Source organism: Hyla sarda, unplaced genomic scaffold, assembly GCF_029499605.1.
Source record: "Hyla sarda isolate aHylSar1 unplaced genomic scaffold, aHylSar1.hap1 scaffold_1350, whole genome shotgun sequence".
Classification (NCBI taxonomy): Eukaryota; Metazoa; Chordata; class Amphibia; order Anura; family Hylidae; genus Hyla; species Hyla sarda.
Window position 1 is genome coordinate 1 of NW_026607977.1, and position 27,791 is coordinate 27,791.

The 27,791-nt window shown below is 47.0% G+C and overlaps 9 non-coding genes across 9 annotated transcripts; all 9 read left to right on the plus strand.

Moving 5' to 3' along the window:
* The first annotated feature begins 576 nt into the window (after positions 1-576).
* On the plus strand, positions 577-767 carry LOC130305948 (U2 spliceosomal RNA). The gene has a single exon (XR_008855357.1). It is a non-coding gene; the product is annotated as a U2 spliceosomal RNA (small nuclear RNA).
* Positions 768-2,858: 2,091 nt separating this feature from the next.
* Positions 2,859-3,049, plus strand: LOC130305960 (U2 spliceosomal RNA). The gene has a single exon (XR_008855368.1). It is a non-coding gene; the product is annotated as a U2 spliceosomal RNA (small nuclear RNA).
* Positions 3,050-5,139: 2,090 nt separating this feature from the next.
* Positions 5,140-5,330, plus strand: LOC130305971 (U2 spliceosomal RNA). Its single transcript, XR_008855379.1, has one exon. It is a non-coding gene; the product is annotated as a U2 spliceosomal RNA (small nuclear RNA).
* Positions 5,331-7,422: 2,092 nt separating this feature from the next.
* On the plus strand, positions 7,423-7,613 carry LOC130305984 (U2 spliceosomal RNA). Its single transcript, XR_008855391.1, has one exon. It is a non-coding gene; the product is annotated as a U2 spliceosomal RNA (small nuclear RNA).
* Positions 7,614-9,708: 2,095 nt separating this feature from the next.
* On the plus strand, positions 9,709-9,899 carry LOC130305990 (U2 spliceosomal RNA). The gene has a single exon (XR_008855392.1). It is a non-coding gene; the product is annotated as a U2 spliceosomal RNA (small nuclear RNA).
* A 2,087-nt stretch (positions 9,900-11,986) lies between these two features.
* Positions 11,987-12,177, plus strand: LOC130305949 (U2 spliceosomal RNA). Its single transcript, XR_008855358.1, has one exon. It is a non-coding gene; the product is annotated as a U2 spliceosomal RNA (small nuclear RNA).
* A 2,094-nt stretch (positions 12,178-14,271) lies between these two features.
* On the plus strand, positions 14,272-14,462 carry LOC130305950 (U2 spliceosomal RNA). The gene has a single exon (XR_008855359.1). It is a non-coding gene; the product is annotated as a U2 spliceosomal RNA (small nuclear RNA).
* Positions 14,463-16,556: 2,094 nt separating this feature from the next.
* Positions 16,557-16,747, plus strand: LOC130305951 (U2 spliceosomal RNA). The gene has a single exon (XR_008855360.1). It is a non-coding gene; the product is annotated as a U2 spliceosomal RNA (small nuclear RNA).
* A 2,091-nt stretch (positions 16,748-18,838) lies between these two features.
* On the plus strand, positions 18,839-19,029 carry LOC130305952 (U2 spliceosomal RNA). The gene has a single exon (XR_008855361.1). It is a non-coding gene; the product is annotated as a U2 spliceosomal RNA (small nuclear RNA).
* The last annotated feature ends 8,762 nt before the right edge of the window (positions 19,030-27,791 follow it).

Sequence of the window (27,791 nt, forward strand, 5' to 3'; positions counted from 1 at the left end):
CAACCCAGCTTTGTTGTGTATGTAACCAAAGGGATTTGTGATGTCACCTAGAACCTTCACAGCAGCGACAGCTTTATGAGGAGCATCAGCACTGCTCTGCCTGAGCAGAACCATCACCGCCATAGGTTGTCAAATAACCCGGATTTAACCCACACAGGTAAGTCCAATGGGGTGCAGGCATGTCCTCTATGCTTACAGCTTCCCGTGGGTGTTGGTTTGATACCGTTTGGGGACAGCCAAGGAGGCATCTGCAGGCAACAAAGGTAGGTGTGTGCTTGTGTGTGTGTTTCCTATGCAGATCCTAAGCCCAGTGTCACATGCAAGTAGGAGGAGTAAGAAGGGTTCCTGGCAAATCCGGGTTATGGATTGCATTTAAAAAGGCCCCGTGGGAGTGCAATGGGCCCCTGTCTTGCTGCTTAGCAATAATGGTATGGGTTTAGGTTCTGCTGTGTGTACTGGTGGTTGACTGCCCCCCAGCCCAGAGTGTGCATGGAAAATTGTCTGGCAGCCTCCCTGACAGCAAGCAGTGATAGTGCCCATGAAGGGGACCTTGTTGGGCCCGCCCCTTTCACGGTTATCGCTTCTCGGCCTTTTGGCTAAGATCAAGTGTAGTATCTGTTCTTATCAGTTTAATATCTGATACGTCCCCTATCTGGGGACCATATATTAAATGGATTTTTGAGAACGGGGGCCGATTTCGAAGCTTGCTTCCGTCGCCCTATGCATTGACCCGATATGGCAGTATCTTCGGGTACAGTGCACCACCCCCTTACAGGGTTAAAAAGAAAGATTCCTACTTTCATTGCTACCTGCTTGCTGGCTAGCCAGCTAGCCAGCCCTGTGGGCCTTGCTGCTGCTGCAGCCAAAAAACAAAAGGTGGTGCTGCTGCTGCTTCTGCTGCTTCTGCTTCTGCTTGTGTCTGGCCCCTGTTGGAGCGTCCAGGCACAGGACTTCTGCTGCTGCTGACTAAATGGCCTCCTTAATTGGATCATTTGAGTAGCCAGCACACCTGTGCAGGTAGGGCATGACATGATAGGCAGCTGCCTTGATAGCGGGTGGGTGCTGAATGTTCCTAATTGACAAAATAAGATTAATGCTTATGAAGAAATATAAAATCTCATCCCTTCCCCAATATCGCGCCACACCCCTACCCCTTAATTCCCTGGTTGAACGTGATGGACATATGTCTTTTTTCGACCGTACTAACTATGTAACTATGTAACATAACATGGGGGGGGGGGGGGGGTCTCCTGGCTGTTCACACAGGTGTGTCATTGCTGTACATTGACCATGCATTGCTTCTGTGGTATTGCAAAGGCAAAGACAAATGCTTCCAGCCATCCATTGCACTAATGGATTGGTCATCAGCTGGCTGTCTATGTCCCGCATCAATATAGACCAAAGTACAGAGGGTTAGGCTATGCTATTGTGCACCTACCTGATGCATCAGAAGGTGCGAGGCCCTTGCTAAATTCTGTGCACAGACTTTGAGATCTATGCTTTAGACTGTATCTAAACCTGCTCCAACATGGACTGACATTCTGGCCTACTTTCAGCCGATGCGACTTGTCTGTCGCTGAACAGTCGCTTTTTATGTATTCAGCACCTATGTATAATGTTGTAAAAATGCTCTAGAAGCTAAAGTCGCAGAAATGTCACACATATTTGGCCTGCAACTTTCTGTGCGACAAATTCAGACAGGAAAAATCAGTATAAATCCTTAGAAAATTATCCCCCAGTGTCTCCATCTGCTGGCGGTATTGAATAAGCATTGCTGCACTGATGGGGTATGCATTAGACGAAAAAAAAGAAGAAAAAGAAGAATAATACGCCCAGAAAAGAGGCGAAAAGGAGAAAAACGTAAAAAAACGTGAAAAAAAAGTAAGAGGAAGAGAAGGGAAAAAAAGGTGGAAATGGGTTTAAAAGTGATTTCGGCGGAGAAATATATATATATATATATATATATATATATATATATATATATATGCACACACACACACATAGATATAAACGTATTCTCCGTTGAGATATTGCAGCCGCTGCTGTGTCCAGGCCCAGGAGCCTTAGCACTGTGCTGTGATGTCACTCAATACCACTGACATCACTAGGTGTAAACAACATCTCTCCTTTGCTGTGTATGTGACTATGGAGCTGTTTGGTGATGTCGTCTATTACGGCCTTCATAGAAGCAACAGGAGATTGTTGCATCCATCTTGAACCCTCAGAACTACAGTGCTATGATGTCACTCACTTCCACAGGCCTTGCAGAGTGTAAACAACAACAACCCAGCTTTGTTGTGTATGTAACCAAAGGGATTTGTGATGTCACCTAGAACCTTCACAGCAGCGACAGCTTTATGAGGAGCATCAGCACTGCTCTGCCTGAGCAGAACCATCACCGCCATAGGTTGTCAAATAACCCGGATTTAACCCACACAGGTAAGTCCAATGGGGTGCAGGCATGTCCTCTATGCTTACAGCTTCCCGTGGGTGTTGGTTTGATACCGTTTGGGGACAGCCAAGGAGGCATCTGCAGGCAACAAAGGTAGGTGTGTGCTTGTGTGTGTGTTTCCTATGCAGATCCTAAGCCCAGTGTCACATGCAAGTAGGAGGAGTAAGAAGGGTTCCTGGCAAATCCGGGTTATGGATTGCATTTAAAAAGGCCCCGTGGGAGTGCAATGGGCCCCTGTCTTGCTGCTTAGCAATAATGGTATGGGTTTAGGTTCTGCTGTGTGTACTGGTGGTTGACTGCCCCCCAGCCCAGAGTGTGCATGGAAAATTGTCTGGCAGCCTCCCTGACAGCAAGCAGTGATAGTGCCCATGAAGGGGACCTTGTTGGGCCCGCCCCTTTCACGGTTATCGCTTCTCGGCCTTTTGGCTAAGATCAAGTGTAGTATCTGTTCTTATCAGTTTAATATCTGATACGTCCCCTATCTGGGGACCATATATTAAATGGATTTTTGAGAACGGGGGCCGATTTCGAAGCTTGCTTCCGTCGCCCTATGCATTGACCCGATATGGCAGTATCTTCGGGTACAGTGCACCACCCCCTTACAGGGTTAAAAAGAAAGATTCCTACTTTCATTGCTACCTGCTTGCTGGCTAGCCAGCTAGCCAGCCCTGTGGGCCTTGCTGCTGCTGCAGCCAAAAAACAAAAGGTGGTGCTGCTGCTGCTTCTGCTGCTTCTGCTTCTGCTTGTGTCTGGCCCCTGTTGGAGCGTCCAGGCACAGGACTTCTGCTGCTGCTGACTAAATGGCCTCCTTAATTGGATCATTTGAGTAGCCAGCACACCTGTGCAGGTAGGGCATGACATGATAGGCAGCTGCCTTGATAGCGGGTGGGTGCTGAATGTTCCTAATTGACAAAATAAGATTAATGCTTATGAAGAAATATAAAATCTCATCCCTTCCCCAATATCGCGCCACACCCCTACCCCTTAATTCCCTGGTTGAACGTGATGGACATATGTCTTTTTTCGACCGTACTAACTATGTAACTATGTAACATAACATGGGGGGGGGGGGGGTCTCCTGGCTGTTCACACAGGTGTGTCATTGCTGTACATTGACCATGCATTGCTTCTGTGGTATTGCAAAGGCAAAGACAAATGCTTCCAGCCATCCATTGCACTAATGGATTGGTCATCAGCTGGCTGTCTATGTCCCGCATCAATATAGACCAAAGTACAGAGGGTTAGGCTATGCTATTGTGCACCTACCTGATGCATCAGAAGGTGCGAGGCCCTTGCTAAATTCTGTGCACAGACTTTGAGATCTATGCTTTAGACTGTATCTAAACCTGCTCCAACATGGACTGACATTCTGGCCTACTTTCAGCCGATGCGACTTGTCTGTCGCTGAACAGTCGCTTTTTATGTATTCAGCACCTATGTATAATGTTGTAAAAATGCTCTAGAAGCTAAAGTCGCAGAAATGTCACACATATTTGGCCTGCAACTTTCTGTGCGACAAATTCAGACAGGAAAAATCAGTATAAATCCTTAGAAAATTATCCCCCAGTGTCTCCATCTGCTGGCGGTATTGAATAAGCATTGCTGCACTGATGGGGTATGCATTAGACGAAAAAAAAGAAGAAAAAGAAGAATAATACGCCCAGAAAAGAGGCGAAAAGGAGAAAAACGTAAAAAAACGTGAAAAAAAAGTAAGAGGAAGAGAAGGGAAAAAAAGGTGGAAATGGGTTTAAAAGTGATTTCGGCGGAGAATATATATATATATATATATATATATATATATATATATATATATATGCGCACACACACACATAGATATAAACGTATTCTCCGTTGAGATATTGCAGCCGCTGCTGTGTCCAGGCCCAGGAGCCTTAGCACTGTGCTGTGATGTCACTCAATACCACTGACATCACTAGGTGTAAACAACATCTCTCCTTTGCTGTGTATGTGACTATGGAGCTGTTTGGTGATGTCGTCTATTACGGCCTTCATAGAAGCAACAGGAGATTGTTGCATCCATCTTGAACCCTCAGAACTACAGTGCTATGATGTCACTCACTTCCACAGGCCTTGCAGAGTGTAAACAACAACAACCCAGCTTTGTTGTGTATGTAACCAAAGGGATTTGTGATGTCACCTAGAACCTTCACAGCAGCGACAGCTTTATGAGGAGCATCAGCACTGCTCTGCCTGAGCAGAACCATCACCGCCATAGGTTGTCAAATAACCCGGATTTAACCCACACAGGTAAGTCCAATGGGGTGCAGGCATGTCCTCTATGCTTACAGCTTCCCGTGGGTGTTGGTTTGATACAGTTTGGGGACAGCCAAGGAGGCATCTGCAGGCAACAAAGGTAGGTGTGTGCTTGTGTGTGTGTTTCCTATGCAGATCCTAAGCCCAGTGTCACATGCAAGTAGGAGGAGTAAGAAGGGTTCCTGGCAAATCCGGGTTATGGATTGCATTTAAAAAGGCCCCGTGGGAGTGCAATGGGCCCCTGTCTTGCTGCTTAGCAATAATGGTATGGGTTTAGGTTCTGCTGTGTGTACTGGTGGTTGACTGCCCCCCAGCCCAGAGTGTGCATGGAAAATTGTCTGGCAGCCTCCCTGACAGCAAGCAGTGATAGTGCCCATGAAGGGGACCTTGTTGGGCCCGCCCCTTTCACGGTTATCGCTTCTCGGCCTTTTGGCTAAGATCAAGTGTAGTATCTGTTCTTATCAGTTTAATATCTGATACGTCCCCTATCTGGGGACCATATATTAAATGGATTTTTGAGAACGGGGGCCGATTTCGAAGCTTGCTTCCGTCGCCCTATGCATTGACCCGATATGGCAGTATCTTCGGGTACAGTGCACCACCCCCTTACAGGGTTAAAAAGAAAGATTCCTACTTTCATTGCTACCTGCTTGCTGGCTAGCCAGCTAGCCAGCCCTGTGGGCCTTGCTGCTGCTGCAGCCAAAAAACAAAAGGTGGTGCTGCTGCTGCTTCTGCTGCTTCTGCTTCTGCTTGTGTCTGGCCCCTGTTGGAGCGTCCAGGCACAGGACTTCTGCTGCTGCTGACTAAATGGCCTCCTTAATTGGATCATTTGAGTAGCCAGCACACCTGTGCAGGTAGGGCATGACATGATAGGCAGCTGCCTTGATAGCGGGTGGGTGCTGAATGTTCCTAATTGACAAAATAAGATTAATGCTTATGAAGAAATATAAAATCTCATCCCTTCCCCAATATCGCGCCACACCCCTACCCCTTAATTCCCTGGTTGAACGTGATGGACATATGTCTTTTTTCGACCGTACTAACTATGTAACTATGTAACATAACATGGGGGGGGGGGGGGGGGGGTCTCCTGGCTGTTCACACAGGTGTGTCATTGCTGTACATTGACCATGCATTGCTTCTGTGGTATTGCAAAGGCAAAGACAAATGCTTCCAGCCATCCATTGCACTAATGGATTGGTCATCAGCTGGCTGTCTATGTCCCGCATCAATATAGACCAAAGTACAGAGGGTTAGGCTATGCTATTGTGCACCTACCTGATGCATCAGAAGGTGCGAGGCCCTTGCTAAATTCTGTGCACAGACTTTGAGATCTATGCTTTAGACTGTATCTAAACCTGCTCCAACATGGACTGACATTCTGGCCTACTTTCAGCCGATGCGACTTGTCTGTCGCTGAACAGTCGCTTTTTATGTATTCAGCACCTATGTATAATGTTGTAAAAATGCTCTAGAAGCTAAAGTCGCAGAAATGTCACACATATTTGGCCTGCAACTTTCTGTGCGACAAATTCAGACAGGAAAAATCAGTATAAATCCTTAGAAAATTATCCCCCAGTGTCTCCATCTGCTGGCGGTATTGAATAAGCATTGCTGCACTGATGGGGTATGCATTAGACGAAAAAAAAGAAGAAAAAGAAGAATAATACGCCCAGAAAAGAGGCGAAAAGGAGAAAAACGTAAAAAAACGTGAAAAAAAAGTAAGAGGAAGAGAAGGGAAAAAAAGGTGGAAATGGGTTTAAAAGTGATTTCGGCGGAGAAATATATATATATATATATATATATATATATATATATATATATGCGCACACACACACATAGATATAAACGTATTCTCCGTTGAGATATTGCAGCCGCTGCTGTGTCCAGGCCCAGGAGCCTTAGCACTGTGCTGTGATGTCACTCAATACCACTGACATCACTAGGTGTAAACAACATCTCTCCTTTGCTGTGTATGTGACTATGGAGCTGTTTGGTGATGTCGTCTATTACGGCCTTCATAGAAGCAACAGGAGATTGTTGCATCCATCTTGAACCCTCAGAACTACAGTGCTATGATGTCACTCACTTCCACAGGCCTTGCAGAGTGTAAACAACAACAACCCAGCTTTGTTGTGTATGTAACCAAAGGGATTTGTGATGTCACCTAGAACCTTCACAGCAGCGACAGCTTTATGAGGAGCATCAGCACTGCTCTGCCTGAGCAGAACCATCACCGCCATAGGTTGTCAAATAACCCGGATTTAACCCACACAGGTAAGTCCAATGGGGTGCAGGCATGTCCTCTATGCTTACAGCTTCCCGTGGGTGTTGGTTTGATACCGTTTGGGGACAGCCAAGGAGGCATCTGCAGGCAACAAAGGTAGGTGTGTGCTTGTGTGTGTGTTTCCTATGCAGATCCTAAGCCCAGTGTCACATGCAAGTAGGAGGAGTAAGAAGGGTTCCTGGCAAATCCGGGTTATGGATTGCATTTAAAAAGGCCCCGTGGGAGTGCAATGGGCCCCTGTCTTGCTGCTTAGCAATAATGGTATGGGTTTAGGTTCTGCTGTGTGTACTGGTGGTTGACTGCCCCCCAGCCCAGAGTGTGCATGGAAAATTGTCTGGCAGCCTCCCTGACAGCAAGCAGTGATAGTGCCCATGAAGGGGACCTTGTTGGGCCCGCCCCTTTCACGGTTATCGCTTCTCGGCCTTTTGGCTAAGATCAAGTGTAGTATCTGTTCTTATCAGTTTAATATCTGATACGTCCCCTATCTGGGGACCATATATTAAATGGATTTTTGAGAACGGGGGCCGATTTCGAAGCTTGCTTCCGTCGCCCTATGCATTGACCCGATATGGCAGTATCTTCGGGTACAGTGCACCACCCCCTTACAGGGTTAAAAAGAAAGATTCCTACTTTCATTGCTACCTGCTTGCTGGCTAGCCAGCTAGCCAGCCCTGTGGGCCTTGCTGCTGCTGCAGCCAAAAAACAAAAGGTGGTGCTGCTGCTGCTTCTGCTGCTTCTGCTTCTGCTTGTGTCTGGCCCCTGTTGGAGCGTCCAGGCACAGGACTTCTGCTGCTGCTGACTAAATGGCCTCCTTAATTGGATCATTTGAGTAGCCAGCACACCTGTGCAGGTAGGGCATGACATGATAGGCAGCTGCCTTGATAGCGGGTGGGTGCTGAATGTTCCTAATTGACAAAATAAGATTAATGCTTATGAAGAAATATAAAATCTCATCCCTTCCCCAATATCGCGCCACACCCCTACCCCTTAATTCCCTGGTTGAACGTGATGGACATATGTCTTTTTTCGACCGTACTAACTATGTAACTATGTAACATAACATGGGGGGGGGGGGGGGGGGTCTCCTGGCTGTTCACACAGGTGTGTCATTGCTGTACATTGACCATGCATTGCTTCTGTGGTATTGCAAAGGCAAAGACAAATGCTTCCAGCCATCCATTGCACTAATGGATTGGTCATCAGCTGGCTGTCTATGTCCCGCATCAATATAGACCAAAGTACAGAGGGTTAGGCTATGCTATTGTGCACCTACCTGATGCATCAGAAGGTGCGAGGCCCTTGCTAAATTCTGTGCACAGACTTTGAGATCTATGCTTTAGACTGTATCTAAACCTGCTCCAACATGGACTGACATTCTGGCCTACTTTCAGCCGATGCGACTTGTCTGTCGCTGAACAGTCGCTTTTTATGTATTCAGCACCTATGTATAATGTTGTAAAAATGCTCTAGAAGCTAAAGTCGCAGAAATGTCACACATATTTGGCCTGCAACTTTCTGTGCGACAAATTCAGACAGGAAAAATCAGTATAAATCCTTAGAAAATTATCCCCCAGTGTCTCCATCTGCTGGCGGTATTGAATAAGCATTGCTGCACTGATGGGGTATGCATTAGACGAAAAAAAAGAAGAAAAAGAAGAATAATACGCCCAGAAAAGAGGCGAAAAGGAGAAAAACGTAAAAAAACGTGAAAAAAAAGTAAGAGGAAGAGAAGGGAAAAAAAGGTGGAAATGGGTTTAAAAGTGATTTCGGCGGAGAAATATATATATATATATATATATATATATATATATATATATATATATGCGCACACACACACATAGATATAAACGTATTCTCCGTTGAGATATTGCAGCCGCTGCTGTGTCCAGGCCCAGGAGCCTTAGCACTGTGCTGTGATGTCACTCAATACCACTGACATCACTAGGTGTAAACAACATCTCTCCTTTGCTGTGTATGTGACTATGGAGCTGTTTGGTGATGTCGTCTATTACGGCCTTCATAGAAGCAACAGGAGATTGTTGCATCCATCTTGAACCCTCAGAACTACAGTGCTATGATGTCACTCACTTCCACAGGCCTTGCAGAGTGTAAACAACAACAACCCAGCTTTGTTGTGTATGTAACCAAAGGGATTTGTGATGTCACCTAGAACCTTCACAGCAGCGACAGCTTTATGAGGAGCATCAGCACTGCTCTGCCTGAGCAGAACCATCACCGCCATAGGTTGTCAAATAACCCGGATTTAACCCACACAGGTAAGTCCAATGGGGTGCAGGCATGTCCTCTATGCTTACAGCTTCCCGTGGGTGTTGGTTTGATACCGTTTGGGGACAGCCAAGGAGGCATCTGCAGGCAACAAAGGTAGGTGTGTGCTTGTGTGTGTGTTTCCTATGCAGATCCTAAGCCCAGTGTCACATGCAAGTAGGAGGAGTAAGAAGGGTTCCTGGCAAATCCGGGTTATGGATTGCATTTAAAAAGGCCCCGTGGGAGTGCAATGGGCCCCTGTCTTGCTGCTTAGCAATAATGGTATGGGTTTAGGTTCTGCTGTGTGTACTGGTGGTTGACTGCCCCCCAGCCCAGAGTGTGCATGGAAAATTGTCTGGCAGCCTCCCTGACAGCAAGCAGTGATAGTGCCCATGAAGGGGACCTTGTTGGGCCCGCCCCTTTCACGGTTATCGCTTCTCGGCCTTTTGGCTAAGATCAAGTGTAGTATCTGTTCTTATCAGTTTAATATCTGATACGTCCCCTATCTGGGGACCATATATTAAATGGATTTTTGAGAACGGGGGCCGATTTCGAAGCTTGCTTCCGTCGCCCTATGCATTGACCCGATATGGCAGTATCTTCGGGTACAGTGCACCACCCCCTTACAGGGTTAAAAAGAAAGATTCCTACTTTCATTGCTACCTGCTTGCTGGCTAGCCAGCTAGCCAGCCCTGTGGGCCTTGCTGCTGCTGCAGCCAAAAAACAAAAGGTGGTGCTGCTGCTGCTTCTGCTGCTTCTGCTTCTGCTTGTGTCTGGCCCCTGTTGGAGCGTCCAGGCACAGGACTTCTGCTGCTGCTGACTAAATGGCCTCCTTAATTGGATCATTTGAGTAGCCAGCACACCTGTGCAGGTAGGGCATGACATGATAGGCAGCTGCCTTGATAGCGGGTGGGTGCTGAATGTTCCTAATTGACAAAATAAGATTAATGCTTATGAAGAAATATAAAATCTCATCCCTTCCCCAATATCGCGCCACACCCCTACCCCTTAATTCCCTGGTTGAACGTGATGGACATATGTCTTTTTTCGACCGTACTAACTATGTAACTATGTAACATAACATGGGGGGGGGGGGGTCTCCTGGCTGTTCACACAGGTGTGTCATTGCTGTACATTGACCATGCATTGCTTCTGTGGTATTGCAAAGGCAAAGACAAATGCTTCCAGCCATCCATTGCACTAATGGATTGGTCATCAGCTGGCTGTCTATGTCCCGCATCAATATAGACCAAAGTACAGAGGGTTAGGCTATGCTATTGTGCACCTACCTGATGCATCAGAAGGTGCGAGGCCCTTGCTAAATTCTGTGCACAGACTTTGAGATCTATGCTTTAGACTGTATCTAAACCTGCTCCAACATGGACTGACATTCTGGCCTACTTTCAGCCGATGCGACTTGTCTGTCGCTGAACAGTCGCTTTTTATGTATTCAGCACCTATGTATAATGTTGTAAAAATGCTCTAGAAGCTAAAGTCGCAGAAATGTCACACATATTTGGCCTGCAACTTTCTGTGCGACAAATTCAGACAGGAAAAATCAGTATAAATCCTTAGAAAATTATCCCCCAGTGTCTCCATCTGCTGGCGGTATTGAATAAGCATTGCTGCACTGATGGGGTATGCATTAGACGAAAAAAAAGAAGAAAAAGAAGAATAATACGCCCAGAAAAGAGGCGAAAAGGAGAAAAACGTAAAAAAACGTGAAAAAAAAGTAAGAGGAAGAGAAGGGAAAAAAAGGTGGAAATGGGTTTAAAAGTGATTTCGGCGGAGAATATATATATATATATATATATATATATATATATATATATATATGCGCACACACACACATAGATATAAACGTATTCTCCGTTGAGATATTGCAGCCGCTGCTGTGTCCAGGCCCAGGAGCCTTAGCACTGTGCTGTGATGTCACTCAATACCACTGACATCACTAGGTGTAAACAACATCTCTCCTTTGCTGTGTATGTGACTATGGAGCTGTTTGGTGATGTCGTCTATTACGGCCTTCATAGAAGCAACAGGAGATTGTTGCATCCATCTTGAACCCTCAGAACTACAGTGCTATGATGTCACTCACTTCCACAGGCCTTGCAGAGTGTAAACAACAACAACCCAGCTTTGTTGTGTATGTAACCAAAGGGATTTGTGATGTCACCTAGAACCTTCACAGCAGCGACAGCTTTATGAGGAGCATCAGCACTGCTCTGCCTGAGCAGAACCATCACCGCCATAGGTTGTCAAATAACCCGGATTTAACCCACACAGGTAAGTCCAATGGGGTGCAGGCATGTCCTCTATGCTTACAGCTTCCCGTGGGTGTTGGTTTGATACAGTTTGGGGACAGCCAAGGAGGCATCTGCAGGCAACAAAGGTAGGTGTGTGCTTGTGTGTGTGTTTCCTATGCAGATCCTAAGCCCAGTGTCACATGCAAGTAGGAGGAGTAAGAAGGGTTCCTGGCAAATCCGGGTTATGGATTGCATTTAAAAAGGCCCCGTGGGAGTGCAATGGGCCCCTGTCTTGCTGCTTAGCAATAATGGTATGGGTTTAGGTTCTGCTGTGTGTACTGGTGGTTGACTGCCCCCCAGCCCAGAGTGTGCATGGAAAATTGTCTGGCAGCCTCCCTGACAGCAAGCAGTGATAGTGCCCATGAAGGGGACCTTGTTGGGCCCGCCCCTTTCACGGTTATCGCTTCTCGGCCTTTTGGCTAAGATCAAGTGTAGTATCTGTTCTTATCAGTTTAATATCTGATACGTCCCCTATCTGGGGACCATATATTAAATGGATTTTTGAGAACGGGGGCCGATTTCGAAGCTTGCTTCCGTCGCCCTATGCATTGACCCGATATGGCAGTATCTTCGGGTACAGTGCACCACCCCCTTACAGGGTTAAAAAGAAAGATTCCTACTTTCATTGCTACCTGCTTGCTGGCTAGCCAGCTAGCCAGCCCTGTGGGCCTTGCTGCTGCTGCAGCCAAAAAACAAAAGGTGGTGCTGCTGCTGCTTCTGCTGCTTCTGCTTCTGCTTGTGTCTGGCCCCTGTTGGAGCGTCCAGGCACAGGACTTCTGCTGCTGCTGACTAAATGGCCTCCTTAATTGGATCATTTGAGTAGCCAGCACACCTGTGCAGGTAGGGCATGACATGATAGGCAGCTGCCTTGATAGCGGGTGGGTGCTGAATGTTCCTAATTGACAAAATAAGATTAATGCTTATGAAGAAATATAAAATCTCATCCCTTCCCCAATATCGCGCCACACCCCTACCCCTTAATTCCCTGGTTGAACGTGATGGACATATGTCTTTTTTCGACCGTACTAACTATGTAACTATGTAACATAACATGGGGGGGGGGGGGGGGGGGTCTCCTGGCTGTTCACACAGGTGTGTCATTGCTGTACATTGACCATGCATTGCTTCTGTGGTATTGCAAAGGCAAAGACAAATGCTTCCAGCCATCCATTGCACTAATGGATTGGTCATCAGCTGGCTGTCTATGTCCCGCATCAATATAGACCAAAGTACAGAGGGTTAGGCTATGCTATTGTGCACCTACCTGATGCATCAGAAGGTGCGAGGCCCTTGCTAAATTCTGTGCACAGACTTTGAGATCTATGCTTTAGACTGTATCTAAACCTGCTCCAACATGGACTGACATTCTGGCCTACTTTCAGCCGATGCGACTTGTCTGTCGCTGAACAGTCGCTTTTTATGTATTCAGCACCTATGTATAATGTTGTAAAAATGCTCTAGAAGCTAAAGTCGCAGAAATGTCACACATATTTGGCCTGCAACTTTCTGTGCGACAAATTCAGACAGGAAAAATCAGTATAAATCCTTAGAAAATTATCCCCCAGTGTCTCCATCTGCTGGCGGTATTGAATAAGCATTGCTGCACTGATGGGGTATGCATTAGACGAAAAAAAAGAAGAAAAAGAAGAATAATACGCCCAGAAAAGAGGCGAAAAGGAGAAAAACGTAAAAAAACGTGAAAAAAAAGTAAGAGGAAGAGAAGGGAAAAAAAGGTGGAAATGGGTTTAAAAGTGATTTCGGCGGAGAAATATATATATATATATATATATATATATATATATATATATATATGCGCACACACACACATAGATATAAACGTATTCTCCGTTGAGATATTGCAGCCGCTGCTGTGTCCAGGCCCAGGAGCCTTAGCACTGTGCTGTGATGTCACTCAATACCACTGACATCACTAGGTGTAAACAACATCTCTCCTTTGCTGTGTATGTGACTATGGAGCTGTTTGGTGATGTCGTCTATTACGGCCTTCATAGAAGCAACAGGAGATTGTTGCATCCATCTTGAACCCTCAGAACTACAGTGCTATGATGTCACTCACTTCCACAGGCCTTGCAGAGTGTAAACAACAACAACCCAGCTTTGTTGTGTATGTAACCAAAGGGATTTGTGATGTCACCTAGAACCTTCACAGCAGCGACAGCTTTATGAGGAGCATCAGCACTGCTCTGCCTGAGCAGAACCATCACCGCCATAGGTTGTCAAATAACCCGGATTTAACCCACACAGGTAAGTCCAATGGGGTGCAGGCATGTCCTCTATGCTTACAGCTTCCCGTGGGTGTTGGTTTGATACCGTTTGGGGACAGCCAAGGAGGCATCTGCAGGCAACAAAGGTAGGTGTGTGCTTGTGTGTGTGTTTCCTATGCAGATCCTAAGCCCAGTGTCACATGCAAGTAGGAGGAGTAAGAAGGGTTCCTGGCAAATCCGGGTTATGGATTGCATTTAAAAAGGCCCCGTGGGAGTGCAATGGGCCCCTGTCTTGCTGCTTAGCAATAATGGTATGGGTTTAGGTTCTGCTGTGTGTACTGGTGGTTGACTGCCCCCCAGCCCAGAGTGTGCATGGAAAATTGTCTGGCAGCCTCCCTGACAGCAAGCAGTGATAGTGCCCATGAAGGGGACCTTGTTGGGCCCGCCCCTTTCACGGTTATCGCTTCTCGGCCTTTTGGCTAAGATCAAGTGTAGTATCTGTTCTTATCAGTTTAATATCTGATACGTCCCCTATCTGGGGACCATATATTAAATGGATTTTTGAGAACGGGGGCCGATTTCGAAGCTTGCTTCCGTCGCCCTATGCATTGACCCGATATGGCAGTATCTTCGGGTACAGTGCACCACCCCCTTACAGGGTTAAAAAGAAAGATTCCTACTTTCATTGCTACCTGCTTGCTGGCTAGCCAGCTAGCCAGCCCTGTGGGCCTTGCTGCTGCTGCAGCCAAAAAACAAAAGGTGGTGCTGCTGCTGCTTCTGCTGCTTCTGCTTCTGCTTGTGTCTGGCCCCTGTTGGAGCGTCCAGGCACAGGACTTCTGCTGCTGCTGACTAAATGGCCTCCTTAATTGGATCATTTGAGTAGCCAGCACACCTGTGCAGGTAGGGCATGACATGATAGGCAGCTGCCTTGATAGCGGGTGGGTGCTGAATGTTCCTAATTGACAAAATAAGATTAATGCTTATGAAGAAATATAAAATCTCATCCCTTCCCCAATATCGCGCCACACCCCTACCCCTTAATTCCCTGGTTGAACGTGATGGACATATGTCTTTTTTCGACCGTACTAACTATGTAACTATGTAACATAACATGGGGGGGGGGGGGGGGGTCTCCTGGCTGTTCACACAGGTGTGTCATTGCTGTACATTGACCATGCATTGCTTCTGTGGTATTGCAAAGGCAAAGACAAATGCTTCCAGCCATCCATTGCACTAATGGATTGGTCATCAGCTGGCTGTCTATGTCCCGCATCAATATAGACCAAAGTACAGAGGGTTAGGCTATGCTATTGTGCACCTACCTGATGCATCAGAAGGTGCGAGGCCCTTGCTAAATTCTGTGCACAGACTTTGAGATCTATGCTTTAGACTGTATCTAAACCTGCTCCAACATGGACTGACATTCTGGCCTACTTTCAGCCGATGCGACTTGTCTGTCGCTGAACAGTCGCTTTTTATGTATTCAGCACCTATGTATAATGTTGTAAAAATGCTCTAGAAGCTAAAGTCGCAGAAATGTCACACATATTTGGCCTGCAACTTTCTGTGCGACAAATTCAGACAGGAAAAATCAGTATAAATCCTTAGAAAATTATCCCCCAGTGTCTCCATCTGCTGGCGGTATTGAATAAGCATTGCTGCACTGATGGGGTATGCATTAGACGAAAAAAAAGAAGAAAAAGAAGAATAATACGCCCAGAAAAGAGGCGAAAAGGAGAAAAACGTAAAAAAACGTGAAAAAAAAGTAAGAGGAAGAGAAGGGAAAAAAAGGTGGAAATGGGTTTAAAAGTGATTTCGGCGGAGAAATATATATATATATATATATATATATATATATATATATATATATATGCGCACACACACACATAGATATAAACGTATTCTCCGTTGAGATATTGCAGCCGCTGCTGTGTCCAGGCCCAGGAGCCTTAGCACTGTGCTGTGATGTCACTCAATACCACTGACATCACTAGGTGTAAACAACATCTCTCCTTTGCTGTGTATGTGACTATGGAGCTGTTTGGTGATGTCGTCTATTACGGCCTTCATAGAAGCAACAGGAGATTGTTGCATCCATCTTGAACCCTCAGAACTACAGTGCTATGATGTCACTCACTTCCACAGGCCTTGCAGAGTGTAAACAACAACAACCCAGCTTTGTTGTGTATGTAACCAAAGGGATTTGTGATGTCACCTAGAACCTTCACAGCAGCGACAGCTTTATGAGGAGCATCAGCACTGCTCTGCCTGAGCAGAACCATCACCGCCATAGGTTGTCAAATAACCCGGATTTAACCCACACAGGTAAGTCCAATGGGGTGCAGGCATGTCCTCTATGCTTACAGCTTCCCGTGGGTGTTGGTTTGATACCGTTTGGGGACAGCCAAGGAGGCATCTGCAGGCAACAAAGGTAGGTGTGTGCTTGTGTGTGTGTTTCCTATGCAGATCCTAAGCCCAGTGTCACATGCAAGTAGGAGGAGTAAGAAGGGTTCCTGGCAAATCCGGGTTATGGATTGCATTTAAAAAGGCCCCGTGGGAGTGCAATGGGCCCCTGTCTTGCTGCTTAGCAATAATGGTATGGGTTTAGGTTCTGCTGTGTGTACTGGTGGTTGACTGCCCCCCAGCCCAGAGTGTGCATGGAAAATTGTCTGGCAGCCTCCCTGACAGCAAGCAGTGATAGTGCCCATGAAGGGGACCTTGTTGGGCCCGCCCCTTTCACGGTTATCGCTTCTCGGCCTTTTGGCTAAGATCAAGTGTAGTATCTGTTCTTATCAGTTTAATATCTGATACGTCCCCTATCTGGGGACCATATATTAAATGGATTTTTGAGAACGGGGGCCGATTTCGAAGCTTGCTTCCGTCGCCCTATGCATTGACCCGATATGGCAGTATCTTCGGGTACAGTGCACCACCCCCTTACAGGGTTAAAAAGAAAGATTCCTACTTTCATTGCTACCTGCTTGCTGGCTAGCCAGCTAGCCAGCCCTGTGGGCCTTGCTGCTGCTGCAGCCAAAAAACAAAAGGTGGTGCTGCTGCTGCTTCTGCTGCTTCTGCTTCTGCTTGTGTCTGGCCCCTGTTGGAGCGTCCAGGCACAGGACTTCTGCTGCTGCTGACTAAATGGCCTCCTTAATTGGATCATTTGAGTAGCCAGCACACCTGTGCAGGTAGGGCATGACATGATAGGCAGCTGCCTTGATAGCGGGTGGGTGCTGAATGTTCCTAATTGACAAAATAAGATTAATGCTTATGAAGAAATATAAAATCTCATCCCTTCCCCAATATCGCGCCACACCCCTACCCCTTAATTCCCTGGTTGAACGTGATGGACATATGTCTTTTTTCGACCGTACTAACTATGTAACTATGTAACATAACATGGGGGGGGGGGGGTCTCCTGGCTGTTCACACAGGTGTGTCATTGCTGTACATTGACCATGCATTGCTTCTGTGGTATTGCAAAGGCAAAGACAAATGCTTCCAGCCATCCATTGCACTAATGGATTGGTCATCAGCTGGCTGTCTATGTCCCGCATCAATATAGACCAAAGTACAGAGGGTTAGGCTATGCTATTGTGCACCTACCTGATGCATCAGAAGGTGCGAGGCCCTTGCTAAATTCTGTGCACAGACTTTGAGATCTATGCTTTAGACTGTATCTAAACCTGCTCCAACATGGACTGACATTCTGGCCTACTTTCAGCCGATGCGACTTGTCTGTCGCTGAACAGTCGCTTTTTATGTATTCAGCACCTATGTATAATGTTGTAAAAATGCTCTAGAAGCTAAAGTCGCAGAAATGTCACACATATTTGGCCTGCAACTTTCTGTGCGACAAATTCAGACAGGAAAAATCAGTATAAATCCTTAGAAAATTATCCCCCAGTGTCTCCATCTGCTGGCGGTATTGAATAAGCATTGCTGCACTGATGGGGTATGCATTAGACGAAAAAAAAGAAGAAAAAGAAGAATAATACGCCCAGAAAAGAGGCGAAAAGGAGAAAAACGTAAAAAAACGTGAAAAAAAAGTAAGAGGAAGAGAAGGGAAAAAAAGGTGGAAATGGGTTTAAAAGTGATTTCGGCGGAGAATATATATATATATATATATATATATATATATATATATATATATATGCGCACACACACACATAGATATAAACGTATTCTCCGTTGAGATATTGCAGCCGCTGCTGTGTCCAGGCCCAGGAGCCTTAGCACTGTGCTGTGATGTCACTCAATACCACTGACATCACTAGGTGTAAACAACATCTCTCCTTTGCTGTGTATGTGACTATGGAGCTGTTTGGTGATGTCGTCTATTACGGCCTTCATAGAAGCAACAGGAGATTGTTGCATCCATCTTGAACCCTCAGAACTACAGTGCTATGATGTCACTCACTTCCACAGGCCTTGCAGAGTGTAAACAACAACAACCCAGCTTTGTTGTGTATGTAACCAAAGGGATTTGTGATGTCACCTAGAACCTTCACAGCAGCGACAGCTTTATGAGGAGCATCAGCACTGCTCTGCCTGAGCAGAACCATCACCGCCATAGGTTGTCAAATAACCCGGATTTAACCCACACAGGTAAGTCCAATGGGGTGCAGGCATGTCCTCTATGCTTACAGCTTCCCGTGGGTGTTGGTTTGATACCGTTTGGGGACAGCCAAGGAGGCATCTGCAGGCAACAAAGGTAGGTGTGTGCTTGTGTGTGTGTTTCCTATGCAGATCCTAAGCCCAGTGTCACATGCAAGTAGGAGGAGTAAGAAGGGTTCCTGGCAAATCCGGGTTATGGATTGCATTTAAAAAGGCCCCGTGGGAGTGCAATGGGCCCCTGTCTTGCTGCTTAGCAATAATGGTATGGGTTTAGGTTCTGCTGTGTGTACTGGTGGTTGACTGCCCCCCAGCCCAGAGTGTGTGCATGGAAAATTGTCTGGCAGCCTCCCTGACAGCAAGCAGTGATAGTGCCCATGAAGGGGACCTTGTTGGGCCCGCCCCTTTCACGGTTATCGCTTCTCGGCCTTTTGGCTAAGATCAAGTGTAGTATCTGTTCTTATCAGTTTAATATCTGATACGTCCCCTATCTGGGGACCATATATTAAATGGATTTTTGAGAACGGGGGCCGATTTCGAAGCTTGCTTCCGTCGCCCTATGCATTGACCCGATATGGCAGTATCTTCGGGTACAGTGCACCACCCCCTTACAGGGTTAAAAAGAAAGATTCCTACTTTCATTGCTACCTGCTTGCTGGCTAGCCAGCTAGCCAGCCCTGTGGGCCTTGCTGCTGCTGCAGCCAAAAAACAAAAGGTGGTGCTGCTTCTGCTGCTTCTGCTTCTGCTTGTGTCTGGCCCCTGTTGGAGCGTCCAGGCACAGGACTTCTGCTGCTGCTGACTAAATGGCCTCCTTAATTGGATCATTTGAGTAGCCAGCACACCTGTGCAGGTAGGGCATGACATGATAGGCAGCTGCCTTGATAGCGGGTGGGTGCTGAATGTTCCTAATTGACAAAATAAGATTAATGCTTATGAAGAAATATAAAATCTCATCCCTGGGGGGCGTGGCTTGGCACGCTCGGGATGAGCCGCATGTCTTAGGAGCTCCTGCCTGGACCGCTTCTTTGGGGACACTTTATCCTGCTATGGGAGGCAGATCAAGGAGAAAACAACATCGTAAGAAACTGCACTTTCCCAGCGACCAACCCAGGTCCATCACTACCTACTTCGCTCCACCGCAGTCCTCCGGATCCCGGCCGAGGCCTGCATCCCCTCCGCCGCCCCAGGGAAACTTCGCTGCGCGCGATTTGCAGCCGCGCACATCCGGAAGCTCAGACCCCACTGTACGCCAACCCGCTGACTCGGAGGTGCCTCAGAATACAATGGCAGCTGCGACCAGGGAGCGCAGCCCGCTCCGGGTCGCATCAACCCCACTGCCGCCCAGATCAGAAGACCGGACCTGTCGCTCCACACCTCCCCAGGCCGGGGTTCGGAGAGAGGCCTCCTCCCTGGCTCCTGCTGCTACTCCGGGGAGTAGAGGCCCCTCCGCTACTGAAACCACCACTGTGACAGGTGAGCGGGATGCCCTCACCCAGACTGCTGTACCCTCTCCCCTTCCTCCCTCCAACTCCAGGCCATATGTGAGAGCTGCTGCTCAAACCATAACCCCACCAGCTGCTAATAAGGGGTCAGAAGGAAGCCACCATCTCTCTCTCACACTCACTCCTCCAGCCCCTGACGATCTAATGGAGCTGCAATGGCCATCCCTGACTGCTGACCCTCCCCTGGCTTCACCTGCTAAGCCCAAGAAATCTGCCCCAGATAGTTGCACCACATCAATTTCAAAACCTGCGCGTGAAGTGACACCTGTTAACCACAAAGTTACTCCCTTTCAGAAACCCATTCCTGGTCCTCCAGCTGTTGACGCAGTTAATTGGGCAGAGACCATGGACTCAGACATATCTCACTCGGGTGGGGACACTCCTGAATCAGCTGACGACAGTGACACTCCGGAATACTGGGGAGCGAGTCCCCCAGCTAAGAAAAAACTCTTTAAAACGCCTATAAAAGCATCTGTGAATTCCGCTACGAAAACTGATCATTCCTCTTCTGATGACAACCTGTCTGATAAACGCCACTATTCCAGACGAACTCGTTCACCTGAAGACCGTCCCTGCATCCAGCTCCCAGCACCGGACCAAACACTACCATCGCCAGAAATGGCAACAAATACCTTGAAAAACCACCCTGAATTGCAGGCCTTGCTTGCGCTGCTACCTACTAAATCTGACATCCAGGCGATGGCAACTGACCTGCGCCTAGCCTGGAGACAGGACCTCAAACCTGTCAAAAAGGAAATTGACCAATTAAAGGACAAAGTGCGCTCCTTAGAGGAATTCCGCTCCACTACCTCCACACAACTTAAATCTTTGCAAGAAGCCACTAAAAACCTATCACTACATCAGGCGGCTGAAATTAGTCATATCGACGACCTGGACAATAGAAATCGCCGCAATAATATCAGGGTCAAAGGCTTACCCGAGACAGTGGCTCCTCAGAACATCACGACTACCCTCCAGAAAGTCTTTAATGAGATATTGCAAAGACCGCCTGACACCCCTCTTGAGCTAGATAGGGCACACAGAGCTCTCAGAGCTAAAAACCCTGACCCGACTAAACCGAGAGATATCATCTGTAGGGTCCACCACTACACCTTGAAGGAGGACATTATGAGGAAGGCCAGACCACTGAAGAACCTGACCTATAATGGTGCCCCAATCAGCCTATTTCCCGACTTATCACTGCGCACCCTACAACTCAGAGCTGCGTTGAAACCTCTCCTCCAGATATTGCAGAATGCGCAGATAGTATACAGATGGGGCTTCCCGTTCTCTTTGATTGCCAAACATGGCACGACCTCTGCTGTACTCCGCAATCCTATGGACCTAAAGAACTTTTTGTCTACATTCAAGCTTCCACATGTACCGCTACCTGACTGGCACAGACTATTTGACATTACTTCGGCTCCTCCATTGATGAAGAACCATCCACTGCGCACGGATCGGCCATCGCAGGGAGCGCAGCGCCTGACACCTCAGACGGCGTCACCGAGATACAAGACCTGATCGCACCTTACCCTACCTTCTGGATCTGTCTCTACATGCCGTACCATGTTGGTGCTTGTTGAATATGCTATCCCCTAGGTCAAGGCGTAGTGTTATAGTTATTTTTTTATTTTTTTTAAGGCTGAGTTAGACATCTCCCAGCCGTTTGTATATGCTGTTTTTCCTACAGTTAGCTCTCCCCTTATCAATACATACGGATACTTTGTTGTTCATTTTTATTATCATTCTTATTTTTTGCCTTTTTTTTTTTTTTTTTTTTTTTTTTTTTTTTTTTAGAAGTGTCGTCTAGAAATTCATACTAATGCTGACTTGCTGTCTGCTAACTGATGTTGTTCTGATCCCCCCCCTCTCCCCTTACCCCTCCCAATTAGGCTTCAAGTTTTCTCCCTTCCTGATTGATATGTTCACAGATCACTACCTCCCATAGCATCTCAACTAAGAGAGTTTGATCTACGGATCATCTCTTTTCACTTACTCGTCCCCCCTTAATCGCGTTCTTACTGCTACACAGTATTGAATGCGCAACACTAAACGCTGATATATGATGGAGCGGCCAGGGCCCTGACTGACCCACCTATTTCCTATTAACACGTCGGCGCATACCCCTGGCGACCTTCCACGTTGCCCTCTCTAGACTGGTGACTAGACTGGTTCTAGTCGTACCACCGGCCCTTATGGCCCCCCCTTTTAGGACCCGTGTCTCCATTCCCTTATGGACACCTTTTTTTATGTCTTTTCTATCTTTTACCCTCTCTAACATTTGGTTTCTTCTTCTTCCTATTTTTACCAACCTGCACAGGACCTCACCCCCTGATCATCGAACGCACCCCGGACCGGACGAGCTGGAGCCCTGGAGCACCTGGGGTAAGTGGCAATCATTGACTTGGACTAAACATGACGACTGACCTTAAACTGGCGTCCCTTAATGTTAAGGGATTCAATATCCCGGAGAAACGGGCTCACACCCTTTACTCCTTCCATAGACAAAAAGTACATGTACTCTTTCTTCAGGAAACACATTTCAAAGAAGGACATGTTCCTACTCTCCGTAACCGATATTACCCCACCTGGATACATAGCGTTAATCCTGAATCCCGCTCTAAGGGAACCTCGATTGCCATACACAAGTCCCTTCCTGCAGTAATAACCTCCACAGACGTAGACCCCCACGCTCGCCATGTATTTGTAAACTGCGACATCTTTGGTAAGAAGTTCACGTTTGCATCTATATACGCACCTAATAGAGAACAGATTTCCTTTCTCCTTAAAAAGTTGGATGCTCTGACATCCTTTGCCACCGGTACCATTCTGATGGGTGGGGACCTCAACTTGCCACTTTTCCCACAAATGGACACTTCAACAGGCACATCAGTAATCTCCCACAGCAAGCTCCGGGCATTACGGAGGAAGCTTCACGCCATGCAACTCGCTGACATCTGGAGGTCTCTACACCCCCAAGATAGAGACTACTCCTTTTACTCCCATGCTCGCCAGACATATAGCAGGCTAGATTACCTGTTCTGCCCGCACCACCTCTTAGACTCCATAACCCATACCCACCTTGGCACCATAACAATATCTGACCATGCCCCTGTATTATGCTCGCTCTCGCTTCCCTCTTTCGCAAAGCCACATTCCAATTGGCGCCTGAACGAATCTCTTTTACTGGATGAGCTATGTCTCCAGGAATTGAAGTCCTCCACTACGCATTTCATATCAGATCATGCTTCAGACCCTTCATCCCCGCTAACTAGGTGGGAAGCCTTGAAGTGTGTTCTCAGGGGCATCCTGATGAAACACGGGGCTAGGCTGAAGAGGGAGGCGTCAGCGAAATTCCTTGCCCTGCAAACTAGACTTCAGACTCTTGAAGCACTCCATAAACGGACGCAGCAGGATCTAGTTTTTAGAGAACTCACTAAGGTCCGCACAGATCTCCTGGCCCACATGAACGCATCACACAGTTACTATAGACAATTGACCGGAAAGCTTTTTTATGAGTGGGGAAATAAGTCCGGGAAACTCCTCGCCAAAGCTCTGAAAAATAGAAAGTCCTCTCTCTTTGTCCCGGCTATCAAATCCCCCTCGGGTGAAGTTTCCCACCTGACATCTGAAATGCTAGAATCATTCAGGTCATACTACGTGTCACTATACAACCTCCCCAAACCGGCCACCGCCCGACCACCTGACTCAGACCTTCCCACATTGGCTCAATATATAGCCGACACTGCCCTTCCCGAATTGCCCATTGATGCAATCCAAGCTCTGGAGGAGCCCTTCACTCACTTAGAACTATCAGAGGCGATAGCCTCAATGCCCGCAGGTAAAAGTCCCGGTCCTGACGGGTATACCTTTAAATTTTATAAAACCCTCCAAACTGAGATTGCCCCTCCACTGCTGGAAGCATTTAATGATATTTCTACCTCATCCCCCCCCTCCACATCATTCCTAACAGCCTTTATCACCGTCCTACCGAAAGAGGGCAAGGACCCCCTGCTTTGCCCAAGCTATAGGCCTATCTCGCTCCTTAACTCGGACACCAAGTTGTTCGCAAAATTGATATCGAATAGGTTGGCACCCCACATGAGATCCCTTATCCACCCAGATCAGGTGGGCTTCGTTCGAGGAAGAGAAGCGAGGGATAACACCCTCCGCACGTTCTCAATCATACACCAGGCCCGAAAGCAAAATACACCTCTTTTCCTGCTGTCGTTAGACGCAGAGAAAGCCTTTGATAGGGTGGACTGGGATTTCATGTCGGCGGCATTGTCTCAAATAGGCATAGGTCCCCTTATGAAATCGAGGATTATGGCACTATACGCAAACCCACAGGCTCACATTAAGCTCAATGGCCAGCTATCCCCCGCATTCATCATCTGCAATGGCACGAGACAGGGCTGCCCCTTATCCCCTTTGTTGTATGTACTATGCATGGAACACCTGCTAACAGCCATAAGGACGAACCCAGATATTAGGGGGCTGCCCACCCCCTCGTGCCATTGCAAATGTGCTGCATTCGCAGACGACCTCTTACTTTACCTATCCTCACCCCTCACATCATTGCCTTCCCTGCTTCGCACCATAAAACACTTCTCTGCCCTTAGTAATTATAAACTAAATATGTCTAAATGTGAAGCCCTGAACATTACTCTCCCCCAACAACTGGTCCAGCAACTCCAATCCGCATACTCATTCAGGTGGCAACCTACCTCTCTTAAATATCTAGGGGTCAGGGTCCCAGCGGATATGACGAACACCTACCGTCTCAATTTTCCCCCACTACTACTCCAACTGGGAAATGACCTCACTAGATGGGACAAGAGAGACTTTTCCTGGTTAGGGAGAATCAATATCTTCAAAATGAATATTTTACCCCGCCTACTCTACCTCTTCTCCTGCCTGCCAGTCCTTCTCCCTCGCACCTTTTTTAAAGAATTAGTATCACTCCAATCAAAATTCATATGGGCACACAAACACCCCAGATTGGCCAGGCGAATCTTGGTCAGAAAGAAATGCGATGGGGGCCTTGCCCTACCAGAATACACCTCCTACTACCTGGCCTCGGTGCTGACACGCGTCCTAGATTGCTTCCACCATACGCAAGACAAGCAATGGGTACGTCTTGAACATCAGTCAGTGGGATGTGACCCAAGAGCAGTAATATGGAGCCCGAGAACAGCTAATAGCCGTATGACCCTGGACAATCTACCCCCGGTAATATCCTCTATTTGTAAAGCTAGGTCTAGATTCATGTCCCGACTTGAACTGCTTGACCAGAATGGCCCACTCTTACCACTGTTCAATAATCCACTGTTCCCTCCGACATTACACCAGAGCCAATTCCTTACACTCCATAAACAGACGTATACCACCCTATCATCACTCCTCACGCAGACAGGACTGAAGCCGTTACCGGACCTACTTGGAGGTCACCCCCCCTCAACGACTCACTTGTACCAATATGCACAACTGACCCATTTCTACAACTCTACAAAAACAAAGTTGCACCTTCACAGACAGCTTAGTGACTTTGAACGACTCTGTGTATCATCCGCGCCTGTCCAGAACGCAATCAGTATACTCTACCCATTGCTCTTGGCGAAACACTCCACCGGGCCTTTGCCTTTCAGGACGGGCTGGGAGAGGGACATGGGATCCTCGATTTCTGACATAGACTGGAGGAAAGCTCTCTATAATTGTCATAAAACCTCTATATCCTGTAAAGCACAGGAAACTAATTATAAATTGCTCACAAGATGGTACAGAGTTCCTACTTTACTGGCATCCATGTACCCTAATGTCCCGGACTTATGCTGGAGATGTCTCTCAGATAGAGGTACAATGCTACATACGTGGCTCACGTGTCCCTCTCTGGCCCCCTTTTGGTCAAGGGTGCTGGATGTGATCAAACGCATAACAGAAGTACGCTTACAGCGTACACCCGATATTCTACTTCTATCAATCATACCCTCATCGGTCCCCAGACACACGACCCGTTTGATCCTGTTCCTATTATTGGCTGCTAGGGCAGTGATACCAAGGTTATGGAAGACGACTGTCTCTCCATCCATTTCATCATGGTTACAGGAGGTTTCTAGACTACACAGGATGGAGGAACTGTTAGCGGAATCCAGTAAGCAACTGACAAAATATCATTTAGTCTGGTCCCCCTGGGTGGCCTTCGCCACTTCCACAGATTATGAAACACTACACCTCAGTAACTGACAACTCTCTATGCCATTACGTCGCGCTGCATTTGCTGACCGTTCCTCACTCTCTGGACATTCTGACGCCTTGATCCCATGACTGACAGACAGCTCAGACCCGGGTGCTCCGGAGTTTCCAGATTGTTCCGGGCTCGGAGGTTAGTTCATAGTTATCTCTCTCTGGTCCTTACACCTTCCAACATATCCCCCCCCCCCTCCATCCTCCACCCTTACCCCACACTCCTTCTTTCCTCCCACCCTCTCCCCCTGACATAGCCCCTTCTCTTCTTTTTTTCTTTCTCTCTCTCTCTTTTGTTTCTTCTTCTTCTTCTCCCATTCCATTCTTATAGACAATGATGATACGGGAGTCGCCTCCCAGCCGCTTGGCCTTAGGCCACTCTGAACGGAGTGAGATTGCTCTAATACTAGAAATTTATTTTTGTGTGACTTCCTCCTACTAACCAATAGACACTCTGTTTAGACTGTTATTAGTTACCGAGTGAAAGGGCACTCCCTTGCTTACTTTTTGAACTGTTACCCATTTCGTGCTTGTAAACGTTTATGAAACACTTCAATAAACCTTTTGATTTGAAAAAAAAAAAAAAAAAAAAATCTCATCCCTTCCCCAATATCGCGCCACACCCCTACCCCTTAATTCCCTGGTTGAACGTGATGGACATATGTCTTTTTTCGACCGTACTAACTATGTAACTATGTAACATAACATGGGGGGGGGGGGGTCTCCTGGCTGTTCACACAGGTGTGTCATTGCTGTACATTGACCATGCATTGCTTCTGTGGTATTGCAAAGGCAAAGACAAATGCTTCCAGCCATCCATTGCACTAATGGATTGGTCATCAGCTGGCTGTCTATGTCCCGCATCAATATAGACCAAAGTACAGAGGGTTAGGCTATGCTATTGTGCACCTACCTGATGCATCAGAAGGTGCGAGGCCCTTGCTAAATTCTGTGCACAGACTTTGAGATCTATGCTTTAGACTGTATCTAAACCTGCTCCAACATGGACTGACATTCTGGCCTACTTTCAGCCGATGCGACTTGTCTGTCGCTGAACAGTCGCTTTTTATGTATTCAGCACCTATGTATAATGTTGTAAAAATGCTCTAGAAGCTAAAGTCGCAGAAATGTCACACATATTTGGCCTGCAACTTTCTGTGCGACAAATTCAGACAGGAAAAATCAGTATAAATCCTTAGAAAATTATCCCCCAGTGTCTCCATCTGCTGGCGGTATTGAATAAGCATTGCTGCACTGATGGGGTATGCATTAGACGAAAAAAAAGAAGAAAAAGAAGAATAATACGCCCAGAAAAGAGGCGAAAAGGAGAAAAACGTAAAAAAACGTGAAAAAAAAGTAAGAGGAAGAGAAGGGAAAAAAAGGTGGAAATGGGTTTAAAAGTGATTTCGGCGGAGAAATATATATATATATATATATATATATATATATATATATATATGCGCACACACACACATAGATATAAACGTATTCTCCGTTGAGATATTGCAGCCGCTGCTGTGTCCAGGCCCAGGAGCCTTAGCACTGTGCTGTGATGTCACTCAATACCACTGACATCACTAGGTGTAAACAACATCTCTCCTTTGCTGTGTATGTGACTAT